The sequence below is a fragment of the Doryrhamphus excisus genome, linkage group LG8, assembly GCF_037039965.1.
Source record: "Doryrhamphus excisus strain RoL-2023G ecotype Guam linkage group LG8, RoL_Dexc_Guam_v1.1, whole genome shotgun sequence".
Taxonomy (NCBI): domain Eukaryota; kingdom Metazoa; phylum Chordata; class Actinopteri; order Syngnathiformes; family Syngnathidae; genus Doryrhamphus; species Doryrhamphus excisus.
Window position 1 is genome coordinate 19003126 of NC_136364.1, and position 13855 is coordinate 19016980.

Genomic DNA, 13855 nt, shown 5'->3' on the forward strand with positions numbered 1-13855 from the left:
AATTCAACGCGTCTCAAGTTGATTGCTTATTATACTGCATGAATGCTGTGTGAGAAAAGCGTCACTCTTAGCTTCATCTCTAAAACCACATCCTGCACTTGTGTGTCTACTTTGTTGTGTTTTGATAGTTTTGATAAAAATCTGCACAGAAAAAGAAGTAACATGGAATAGTCTCATGGAAATACTCATGATAGATTATAAATTTATTTGTAGCTTTTAAGCGCGTGGAATGAGACTAAAACAGTAATTGTACTTTGACTCGAAGAAAACAAAAAAACAGTTTTATGAGACGTTTGGGGGCCCTTGGAAATGCGACTTGCCTAAGTCCACCCCTGAGCCACACAGGTCCACTGCACTGGGCCAGCTTTGTTTAGAGAGCCCCTTAAAGGGGAAATGTACTTTTCGGGGGAATTTTGCCCATCATTTATCCTATGTGAAACACGAACACATTTCTTTGAGAAAATATGTTGAAATAAATTAATCCCAATGACAGCTACCTCAAATTAATTCGTTTTCTCGTCTTATAATGCACAGAAAAGTGAAAGAAATATGTGTTGATGTTTCACATAAGGATTGTGAATGAAATGACTGAAAAGGTGCAGTTCCCCTTTAATGCCATCCCACACCATGGGACATGGTGTAATTACTATTCCTACCACACGGTGGCATTACTAGTACAGGCAAGCCAACTGATCTAGTCATTGGCGACATTAATGAGCATTGAGGCCCCATTCCTTCAGATTAGGGATGTCAAACTCCATCGCACAGGGTGCCAAAATTCAAAGCCTACTTTAGATGGCGGACCGAACTGGACGTTACCCTCCACACCCCATTATGAATGGTTGTGATTTTACACTTTTAAAATTAAAATTCCAGAGGAGTATAATCACGTAACAAAAAAGATTCTTGTTTGGTAAAGTCTTCAAGGCAGTTTGGCTCAATGCTATTTTTCCAAGCAGTTCCCCAGGCCTGATGAAATTGCAGTGTGGGCCAAATCTGGCCCCTGGGCCTGAGTTTGACACTTACAGTATGCTTCAGTTTATTATTGCTAGTACTGACTGCAGTCAAATGATCTTCTTTAGTCCCGTCAGACTCCATAATTCTTCTGTTCTTTCTCATATCTTAGATATGCATTTGGCTCTATCTAGCCAGATAGAGCCAAATGCATGTAATAAAATGGGGGAATAAAGCTGCTTGGTTGAAGTCATTATCCCAAGATGAAGCCAAACTGCTCAGCCATTCTCTTTGTTAGGTTGTGAATGTATACAACAAAGTGACTCTCGTACGAATGTACCTCCTCTGTTTAGTCTTTCTGAGAGTGAAGAGGTCTTGAATACTCTATGGTGATGTCATGTTTGTTTTAGTGTTGTTATCGTTGCTTTGTCCATCTGTGTGCAGTGGAACGGATTCATATAAGGAAGTGTTTCACTCCCTAATGGAAGTCCCATCAGGAAAGGCCAGGGTCTTCCTCTTTTCTATGGCATTATTCTACCACACACACACATCCAATACACTCCATTCTCATTAATCATGTTTAAAGGGTGCAGAGGTACTGACTGATTGCAATTGGAGAACCTTAGTAATAAAGATCTATACATGCACACAGCACAAGGGCAGAGGTGAGTTTTTTTTCTTGGGCTTTCTGGTCATTTGTCAACTAACGACGAAATAAGGGATCTTCTGGTTCAGGGAAAGTTTATTCAATGTGAATCTCAAGGGAATATAAATGATCCTTAACATGATGTGTAAATTAATCTTTGTACATACATGATTCTGCATCATCAACATCTCTGCACATTCACGATTAAACTGTCTCGGAGCCGTGGTTTAAATTGCTTCACTGCATATTAAGGGAATAGTAGCAGAGCACAGAGCAAGTAAAGACACCATTAATCCATTGATCAGTTCCTCTGCGATGCAGAAAGCATGAGCGTAATGAGACCTCAGGGACTCTGGAATCTGGATCTTAATTTGAGGGATCAGTGTTTCAGCTAAAGAAGCATTTCTCATATCCCATGATATCTATTATCCACTTTTAAATGAGAATCTACTGCATGCACGTGTGTGATCATCACCCAGCAGTGGTGAATGAGCGGCAGCACCGGAGGCCCATGTGAGGGATTTGGAGTATTTGCAAATATTGAGATCATGCTCATTGTTTCATCCTCACTAAAGTAGATCTCAGAGGCAAATGAAGCAAAACTTGCCAAAAAGGTCATCTGATACTGTTGGCAAATAATGCAACACGAACCATCTCTGCAGTTGTAGGAAAAGGGGTCCTTTGTTTATTCAACACAGCACTTATATAGACCTCATGAATACCAGCAATGACGTGGATTTCCAGAATTCAGTCCTTATCTGGTCATGTTTCTTGACTGGACCTAAGTGTTTTGGCAAAACATCTTGGACTCCCCTCCCACCCGAAAACATCTTGTATAACAATCAGGTCACGTTGGCCTCCCCAAGTCACGTAGCCCTCTTAAGTTCAACTAGAGTTTACCAAAAAGAAAAGTCATATGCAATGCGCAAGAAAGTAATCATTTTACAATATATTCCTCCCTTTTGGGGGTACTAAACCCCCAAAACAGCAAACAGTGTCACTTGGTCCAGTATTGGCCCCTTGGCACATTACCATTTTCCGAAACGAATTCACATATGCCGTTCAAGGGGATCTCGCTGCCTTCTTGTCCTGGAACATGGGGAAGGTGAAATGTTGTGGGAGGGGATTCGGGGCCCAGGGCGAGGGCAGAATTGGTTAAGAGCAATATTTCTGCTCCCGTTATCGTCGCCCAGAGGATTATTGTGCCTCGGTGTTGGCCATCTTCAGTCCCTTTCTTCGACCACCCGCCGATGGTCAGCACGGTGTCATCTGGAGGGACCCTTTGGCTTCTTTTGTTGAGATGAGGTGGTGACTTGGCACGTCACATGTAGGAGGAGGGCGCTCATCTCACCCCTTCCTCAATGCCAGCCTCCTGGATGGATGTCCTTCTGCTCGGTCTGGCTCTTTCCTCGACTGTGGCCCTCAGGAATGGCTTGTCCTGGTTGATGCGGTCCTCCGGAATGGCTCGTCTCAGTTGGCGGGTTCCCTTGGTTGGCGCCCCCTCCACTGGAACATTCCCTTCCTAACTCTAACCCTATGCTTATTATTTGAGTGTCTGATGACTATTGCAATTTATGAGTTACCTAACTAACATAGACACTACACCCTTCAATATATAAATGTAATCTAACCGCTGTAATGTAGTGAGTATTGACATCGTTGACTACCTGTAGTCTATGGTAACTGTGTAAAATCCTTAATGCTCTAAAGTACTGTATAGATACCTCGTTGAGCAACTGCATACGTGTACATTCACTCAAACTATAACGCTATAAGGCAACTAGAATAGTGAGCGACTGATAAACTCCTAATATAGTAAGTGTACCTAGTACATGTGCTACTACTGACTGACTGGTATTATCAACACTGATTTAACTGTAAGTGAGTGCACTGTTGTTCAGTTCAGTCAAGTCCCTTGCCCTTCTATATCAGTCCTGTCCATGGGATGGCGGTTTCCCAAGCAATATTTGCACAGTTCGTGGAGAGGACTTGGTGCATAGTGACATACAGATGGTGGTGTTCAGCTCACGATCCGGCTCCCTTCCCAATTGTGGCAACAATCATACCTCATGGCTCATTGAGTCCTCTGAGCCAGTGCCATCATCCTCACGATCGTCCGGATTGGGAAACAGGTGAGGCTGCTCAACCACCGTATAGGATCCCTCTCGTCTTGACTCGTGCCACTTTCGCCTGTACACTTTGATGTACACCTGGTCGCCTGGCACACCAAAGCGTCTGTCACCTTTGTCGACTCAGGAATCCTGTTTTTCTCCTGCACATAGATAGCTCCATGTATGGCAGTTAACATATTTTATATACTCTTTCAATTCACTTTGCAACTGCTCAAGTGGGGGCCCTTTATAAGGCCCTCTCAAATGCGGTGCTGGCATGGGTCGACCCGTAAGCATCTCATGCGGTATTAGATGTGTAATTCTGTTAGTTTGCATGCAATAGCTCATTAAAGCAAGTGGTAGTGCATCCACCCAATTTAACTTTGTACTAGCACAGATTTTATTGAGCTTGGCTTTATGTGTCCCATTTACTCGTTCTCCCATTCCCTGGGACTGGGGATGATAGACACACCCTAACCTTTGTTTTATTCGCAGTTGTTGTAGAATTCCTTTGGCTACCCTTTTCACGAACGCCAGACCATTGTCTGACCTTATTTCTGATGGTATTCCAAACCTTGGATTACTTCACTTAACAAGAATTTAACAACAGTTTCCGAACTTTGATATTTTGACGGCGTCGCTTCACCCCAACGACTAACTTGGTCAATCACTACTAACATGTACCGCTTTCCATGCACCGATCTAATCATATCTACATAATCTAGCACAGGATGTTTGAATGGTCCTTCTGGAACTGGTATGTGTCCAATGGGTGTGGTTATACCTTTTCTGACATTGTTCTGTTTCACATTGTCCCAAGACTTCATCAACCATTGACTGTAAATATGGTGACCAATATCCTTGTTGTTTTATCCCCCTTACAACTTCCCCCTTTGCACAGTAATCTGGACTGTGCACATCTGATATAAGCAATGTAAGTAACAAGACTGGTGGAACAAGCAAACCTTTTTCATCTTTCTCACAAGCCCTTCAATTGTTTGATTTATACCTTTCTCTGCCTCTAATTTCAGAGGGTTCTGAGCTCGTCTCTGATGTTTCAGGTTGGGTTTGAGCTCTACTCTAACCGGGTTGGCAGATTTCACTAACCCTATGTCTGTTTCGTGTTTTGACCACAAATTTTCTGGGACATGTTTCAGCATGTCTTGTTAAGTCACTCTCACCTTCACTGATTTGTGACGTCTGTGGAACATCAAATGGAGTAATGATCACTTCTTTTGGTGCTGCTACATGATGGATCATAGTAGACTGTGCAGTGGTACTCAGACTGTGGTTTTATTGCTTTTGGAATGTGTGCAAGGATGTACTTTTCCCACTTTTGGAAAGCCAGTAGCACTGGTTTTGATATATCTCGAAATATTTACATTCAGTTTACATAAGGCATCTCTTCCTAGCAAATATAGGTTAGCCGAACTGGAGCTGTCATTGGTATTGTTTGACGCTTTCTGAAAATCCTACTGTTTTGACAAATTTGTACTACTGGTTCTTTTTAATTATTAGTGTTACTATTGGCTGCTGACCTTTCCTTGCAAGATTCTCTGGGCCCCCTAATAACCATAATTTGGACCTCGCCATAGGTCAACTGGACCTGAAAATTGCCGTTGTGAATTTGGTCCTTGGCCTTGAGGTTGTCGATCTCCATAGCCTCCTTCGATCCAATTGGGTGCCGGCCATGGGTTGGTCTTTTGTGGCGTTCGATTTGCTCTTGGTTAAGCATATACATTGATGCCAGGTGACGCTTGGACTGATGGTACTGGAGGTGGGGCTGTAGCTGGTAGTACGGGTGCCTCCACACTTGGCCTTGCATCCCCAGCTGAGGCTTGAGCTTTCTTTTTGTTTGACAGTTCCCCAAGTTGCAATTGGGCAACCTTTCTTTGAACTTGTCTGTCTTGCTCTTGCACCCTTTGTTCATCTCGTCGGTGCTTCTCAATAGCATGTACCACATGCTCACAGAATTCTCTGTGTGACTTTGATGCCAGTCCCACAACATCTTCCAGTCTACTTCTTACTGGAGTTGGCATGGCTTCAACTACTGCCGTTCTGAATAGCGTGGTCATCAAAGGACTGTTGTCAACTTCCTCCTCAGTCTCTTGCTTCCACCTCTTGAGCTGGCGGCTGATATATTCAGCAGGGTTCTCTGTTTCAGTGAGTGGCTGTCCCTTCAGGGCCTTGGGATCAATCTTGATTGGATACTCCCTTCGCAGTGTCCCCCATAAGTCTCTGCGATAGGGATTGAACTCAATTCCATCCGCTTCTGGAGTTCGCATCCACTGATGGCCACTTAGATATAGCACATTTTCCATTGTTGGTATCCCCAACACTCGTGCCCACACAGCCTTGATATCTCCAAGTGCCAGTATTTTGCCCACCGTTTCTTCTTCAAACGCCCTTATCCACTTGCTGGCCCCCTCATGGATACCAGGCAGCCTAGCGATCAACCCCTCAAGATCAAGTGTCTGCCAAGGAATGTACTGTCCCTGTGTTCCTTTTATTAATATTGGTAATTGATTAGCTGGGTCAGTATACCTCTCTGGAGGGTGTATGCCAGGCCTGTATCTGAGATCATACTTTCCATTGTCTTTACCAGTTGCAGCAAAGGTAAGACTTCCCCCTAACACTTCTCCTTCTTCTGCCGCGCGTATTTTCACTGGATAACTTACCCTTCTTTTTCCTGCTAGAGCACTAAGTACTCCTCCTCCTGCTCCTCTATTCCTCTCCTCTTGTTTTTCTTTTGCAACATTACTTTGAACATATTTTTCATTAACCTCATCTATCTCATCCTCAAGTTCTTGAATCATAGTTCTTTCCTTTTCTCTATCCGAGTCCAAGTGCTCCAGGTTTAACCAATATGAGTGTCCATCCTTTCTTGTCATCTCTTTAAGAGCATGATCTTTGTCAGCATAACAATCCAAAACTTTTGGCTTCTTTGGTTTTGCACCCTTTCTTTCCGTGCTGCAGTATTGGGGTGGATTTTTCAACCTTTCAACTGGTGAGATAACTTCTTGCTTGTTGTCATCAATGTCAATCTCTCCTGCAAGTTGGACATTTCCTGAGATAAAAGGATAAATGCCAGATGAAGCCACTGCAGAGAACTGAGTATTAGCCTCCATGTTTTTGTTTTTCGTTTTAAATCCATCATCGCCTTTAGCTTTCAGCATTTCGCGATTCTTTTTAAGTGTTTTCCTGAACAATTCACCTTCCTTTTTAAACAACTTTATGATTTCCAACTCCTTTTCCCTTTTCTGCTGCCTCTTTCTACTTTTGTCTCTAGGTTTATAGTCTTTAATTCTGACTTCTATGTCATTACACAAACTCACATCGAATGTTCCACCTTTGGGCCAACTTGGATTTAAGCTTTTAGTACGTTTTGTCCACTTTTTGGAGATCTTCTCTATGTCATCCTTCCTTTTGGGGTATTTTAGCCCTAAAATCATTGTTGACAGAATAGCCATTTTTAGTGTTTTTCGTTCAGAAAAAAATAAAACTGCTACTATTTGTTTATAACAAAATGAAATATTTTAACAAAAATACCTTGAACTTGGACTGTAACTATACTTTAATTTAATGACAATTGTGTTTATCCAGGTCCAAAATTAAGTATTTTCCAAATGATGTACACTAACGTGACGCATTAGAATATTCTAGACACACTAACTCTGAACACAAAAACCACTGTAAAATAAAAACTCTTGCACTGGCGCACTTCCACTTCAACACTCTGAGGGAGGGTTGTAGCCACTCCCCTTGTATCACCTCGCTCAACACCTCCTCCAATGAATCAGTTCACATCCGGTCAATGGCCCAACCACACAGCTTGACTAAATTTAAAACACTTTTAAAATAATGTGCAACAGAGTTTAATCACTATGCGGAAGAGACACGTTCTATTGTCCATTCAACTGTAACAATCATGTCCTTTCAACAAGCCTACCACCTTTACCACAGAGCAAGCAAAGTTATGACGCACTTCAAATTTCTCCTTCACAACACACAACACATGAGGCTGACTAACACAGTTAAACACAGTGTCCTCACTTAGCAACTCCTGCGACAAACACAGAGATGACACACAAACTGCTTGCACTTAAGCTATGTTTCGAGTTGACCTTTTTGTTGTTCCAGAAGAGATCATTCAAACACAGTTTAATATAGGAACTATGGTGACAATACACTTTTAACCACACTTCTCACTTGGTTGTTTGGCACTATTTAGCTATTTATACTGGCTTATGTTGCTGTACTGTGATTAGCGTGAATACGTTTACAGCTATTCTCTTGGCCGGTCACAATGCCAAGACACACTTTTACCCTCAGCTGACCCTCATTCATATAAACACACGCACACACACACACTCAAGACACTGAATAGAAAAACAGCTGGAAGATTTACAGATAAGACGAGACAGTCAGCCAAACACACACTAGAAGTCTTGAATAAGCCAATCGAACTCCGGAGTTTTATTTACATGCACGAAAACAATCACACAATTTGAGCAATTCGATTGATTGCTTCACGCCTTACTTTCCTCCAGTTTTCTAGATTAGGTATACATTAATATACTCATAAATTATTCGGTCCACCTCATAGGACTGCAAAACTGTATTCGAGTTACATCACAAAGTACACAAGAAGACTTGCTTTATTGCAAATCTACCATGTGTAGTTTGAGTATGCTCCTCTTCTCACTAGACGTGAAATGATTCACGTGTATTTTATTAGGCGCAACCTTTTTGCTCTATAGTTCGTCACCCCCTTTGCGCGTTTGGAGGTCGTAACTACCCAGACTTGGCGCGCAACTCACGAACTCTGCGTTAATGAAGGTATCCCTCTGTACCATTTGCAGTCGGCTTCATCTTTAGCCTGACAGTTCCTCTTGAACACACTCCGGGACTCAGAGCTGCTGCAGCATAAGTCTTAAAACACACACACACACACAGCCGGCAAGAGCCTCTTGCTCTTTTTCTTACACTTTTGCACTTTTTCTACACTTTTCTTATACTTAACACTACAACAAGCCAATCATGCTGTAATACAGCCGGACTCGAGTCATTTTTAGTTAAAACACACAAAGGTTTTTCCCACTCTCAAGTGAGGGCTACACTTTGTGTGAGTGTACCCCACCAACAATCTGCATTTGTATTACTCATGCAATAATAACAGGTTATTTTATTTGGAGAAATTTAAACATTAATGCTCATTAAGTACCTCCACAACTGCACCACACTGTCAAGCCAAATGGTAAGAAATCTTACCTATTTTTACGGCCGTTGGCTTGCAGTGCTGTGCAGTTCTGGAGGTAAAGGAAAGGAATACACTAACTTACCATTCATTGAGTCATAGGCTGCATGTACTTCATATGCAGATAAAAGAAAAGAAGACAAACATTTTCTAGTTTGACTAAGTAGTATTTGGAAACAACTTTTTCTTGTGATGCTCCAAATGAGCAACCAAATTAACATTTGAAAAACTCCAAAGCAGTCAGTCATGCCAGCCATAAACATCACCACACTCATATGTTATGAAATCTTTAGATCGGGGGTGGGCAAATATTTTGACTCGTGGGCCACATTGAGTTAATAAAACTGTCCGGGTGGCCAGAACATATATTTAACACACACACTATTTTATGTTTGGAATTTTCCTTGAATTATTTGTCAAATTTTATCTGTAAAAGTGTTATACTATCAACTGTATGTTCTCATTTTTTCAGGAGCACTTTAAACATCAGACCACATCAAACTATGTAATTTAATTTTACAGATTTGTTTTTTTTTTTTTTTTACTAAATAAGACATCCAACTTGCAAGTCATGTTGCCAGTTTGGATGTTAAAAGTTGAAATACTACAATTGGCGGGCCGGATTCAATCACTAGATGGGCTGCATGTGGCCCCCGGGCCGTACTTTGCCCACCCCTGCTTTAGATGATTTCTTCCCAGAGCTGCCTGGACCATAAGGCAATGTAAGGAGATGCTAAGGATGCCGTGGCCTTCAGATGTTGACAAACATCGAGAAAGAAAATCACTTTAATTATATTAAAACTAGCTTTTACTCATAACTATTGATTGTAATATAAAGCAATGTCCAATTAATAGTACTACATATGATAACTATATAGTTAGTGGCCGTCTCGAGTCCCTGCAGCATAAGAGTTGTGCAATGCAGTGTAAACAGAATAGAACAATAGGAGTTTGAAGGTGACTGTGGGCTGTTATTTTTTGTGTACAGGCTCTAATAATTAAATAATAATAATAAAAAAAAATTCTATGCTCTAGCTACAAAAGTAATCCTGCGATAAACACGGGACGACTGTAAACACAAATCTAAACTAGCTTAAGCACAGTTGACATGTATAAAGTGTGTGAATCACCATCAAGTCTAAATGAATGAATGAATGTTTGTGGGAAATGATAACACTGAACAGGGCAATTGGACATGGTATTATTGTTTACGTAAAACGCATGTCCTTATTCAAATGACAGTGGCTTGGGGCTCAAAGCTAAAGATGGGGTTCATGCTTGAGCTGGCAATGTAACGTAAGACTAAAAGAAAGAACTCTGCAAGGGACCGAGTAGAAAAAGCATAACAAAGTTTCTGGTGCAGAATGCAGGAAAATAAGTTTGTTTACCTTCGTCACCCTGCATTTTACAGTTGTGTAATTCAGTCATGTTTATGCTGCAGACAAAAAGCTGGTGTGTGTCTGTTGTTTGGGAGATTGTGTGTGTGACAGAAAAGGGTATTCACCCACATTAGCCAGGTCATTGGCGGCCTCATGGAGTGCCTGAGGACACACTCTTAGTTTATCTGGCTGGCTAAGCATGGCTGCACACAACAGTACAGATCGCCCAATGCAACAACAACGCAGTACAAGAGGAAAACAAAGTTCTGTGGCTAACAGTGCATTCAAGAACCCACTGAATTAAGATGCATCTGATAAGTCATGCAATTACCTCGAAAGTAACCACAGTTTTTCATATATTCCAAGTCCTTTTTCCCGATTTCTGATTTTGTTCAAATTTTGTACTTTGTCCGTTGACTACCATGTCTTCAGTGAGGTCCAACTCTATGCCCAAGTCTTGCTCAAATGCCTTTGTGGACTTTCTTTCTGTCTTTATCTTGGCAAGTTTCCCTCTAGAGTAGCTTTGCCTGCGCTTAGTAGTTTGCCCTTACTGAATGTTTTGGGGGCGGCACGGTGGTTAGCGCGAAGAGCTCACAGCTAGGAGACTAGGGTTCAATTCCACCCTAAGCCATCTCTGTGTGGAGTTTGCATGTTCTCCCTGTTCATGCGTGGGTTTTCTCCGGGTACTCCGGTTTCCTCCCACATTCCAAAAACATGCTAGGTTAATTGGCGACTCAAAATTGTCCATAGGTATGAATGTGAGTGTGAATGGTTGTTTGTCTATATGTGCCCTGTGATTGGCTGCCGACTAGTCCGCCTCTCGCCCGAAGACAGCTGGGATAGGCTCCAGCACCCCCGTGACCCTCGCGGTAGAAAATGAATGAATTAATGTTTTATCAAATATCTTAATTTTTATTTTTCCGCACAAAATAAGATGAAAAATAAATAAACAAATCAAGAATGAAGAAAATCAATCAATCAGTAATTAATATAATAATAATAATAAAACGGCAAATAATAAAAACTAGTTGGTGGGTAGACAAATTATTTTTTTCAGATTAAAATTAACAAAGCATTATTAGAGCCCTGTAGACATGACAAAACACGACTATAGTCACATTTATACTCTTTTTATTTACAACATATTGCGCAAACTAGTGTCCTGCGGGCCACATTTGGCCTGCGGGCCGCGTGTTTGAGACCCCTGCATTAGAGGAACCTTTCTAGAGCACCTTGGCCCTCTGGATGGAATAAGTTTAAGGGCAAGTGTGGTGCTTAAAGGGGTTGTTTTGATTTTTTGTTGTTGTTGTATGACAATCTCCATCACCAGTGTAGTGCATCAAAGGTGACTTACCCCCACTTGGTCCTGTGATAAAGAATGTTCAGTTCAGCTAGTTGCTTGGGCCAGCAAAATGAATGAGAGAACCATTCACTTCCATTCAAAATAGGAAATGTTAATTGACAGACTCGGATGCTGTGAACTGTAGCGCTGCAGCGGCAATGTGATGCACCATTATGAGAGAAAACAGATCATTCGAGGGGAAGTGTCCGCCCAAATCTGATGTGAGAGCACAGATAATGAAGTCGTTTATAGCCCAGTGTGAAAAATCGATGAAAGTCATAACACATTCTGTTACAGCACTGCAACATACAAATGAGTGTTCACTGAGGACTGTATGGGTGTTGGGAGAAAACAGAAAAATGACGGGAGTGTTGTGAAGGAGTGCTGCTGCTGCTGGAGAGACTTTACTCAAAGGTAAACAAAAAGAGGAATTGTGTGACAATCAAGCAAATCCAAAAGTTCATTCATTTCCTACCGCTTATCCTCACGAGGGTCGCGGGAGGTGCTGGAGCCTATCCCAGTTGGGCGAGAGGCGGGGTACACTCTGGACTGGTCGCCAGCCAATCAATTAACCTAGCATGTGTTTGGAATGTGGGAGGAAAACGGAGTACCCGGGGAAAACCCATGCATGCACGGGGAGAACATGCAAACTCCACACAGAGATGGCCGTGGGTGGCTAACCACTCATCCACCGTGCAGTCCTCAAATCCCAAAGTCAGCTACAAAAATAACAAGAAAATCTGAAACCTCTGCATGTTTAAAGTGACACTCGGTTATTTGTTGCTATAATTTAATTTATTCTATTTTTTGTACAGTCAAAACTTTTATTTATGTGAAATAATGACATTTGTGAATTATGAAAATTATGAAAATTATGAAAATTATGAAAATTATGAAAATTATGAAAATTATGAAAATTATGAAAATTATGAAAATTATGAAAATTGTGAACATTATGAAAATTATGAAATGTTGTCCTTTTAAACGCAATGTAGGTGCCCAGAGAGAGAGATGGAGAGATGTTGAGGGTTTCATTGTATGTGATATACATACATGAGCTAATCTGCTTGATTAAGGCAAAATAAAGTTTGGACCTTTGATGTGAAAACATTTGCATAAACAGACCTTAATTCAATTTTCATTAATTAAATTAATTTTCATTTTTAGTGTATTGACTAGTTACTGAGTTGCTTTTGGGAAAGGGCCATTGCAGTCCACATTGAAGAAGTCGGTCAAGATTTCTTAACATATTTTGGGGGAAAAAAAACCTGATCGAGGGAAGCCACGAAATTCGAAGTGCAATGTTGCGAGGGACGACCATACTGACTACGAATTGAACATTCAATTGAAAGGCCAAAGCTCTGGTGGACATTGCTATTAAAGTCAACAGGCAGTACAGACACAAAGAAAAGTAATGTGAAAGTTGTTTTTTAATACAAATGTCATTCATCCATCTCACAAAACAGCTTACACAAATAACATTACAGTTGTCATATTCCATTGTTGAAGTGAAAATGTCTCAGAATGAAAGCAACGTTTCATTGGCATTACTATAAATATACTGTAGTATTTTTATACACAGCGGATAATTGGATGCACTAGTAATGCATGACCTTTGAAATATCAGATTGTTTGCATGTTTGAACACAGCTGATAGTTGTTTAGCTGACAATGTGAGAAATAATAAACAAATATTCAAATTGATGAGTTAATCATTAGGTTTTTGAATAAATGTTTCTTTTCAAAACTTATTATTTTCCTTTTTTTTTTGCTTCGTTGAACCTCATTATATCCAAATGTTGCCTTGCCATGCATTTTGCTATTTCTTTTATTCCTCTTGGACTTATGTCTCCTAAATATTCATCAGCAATTAGAATATTTCCAGCATCCACTTATATTTTTTCCCCTCCAATCTGAGGCATCCAAGATGCCTTGGCAGGCTAAAAATCAGTCCGACTAATGCATCATGAAAAAAGCATGAGTATTTCATTATACAGTCGTTGACAGGCTGAGACTCAGAATGAACATTTGTGAATACAGATGTGGATTGAGCATCGGTTTTATTTCACTCTTGCCCGTCAAGTCCCAGGTGCGTGCAGCTGTTTTTCCCGTGGCTTGGAAGGCGCTTCCCATTAGTGTTGTGAACGCAAATGCATTTGTAGAGTG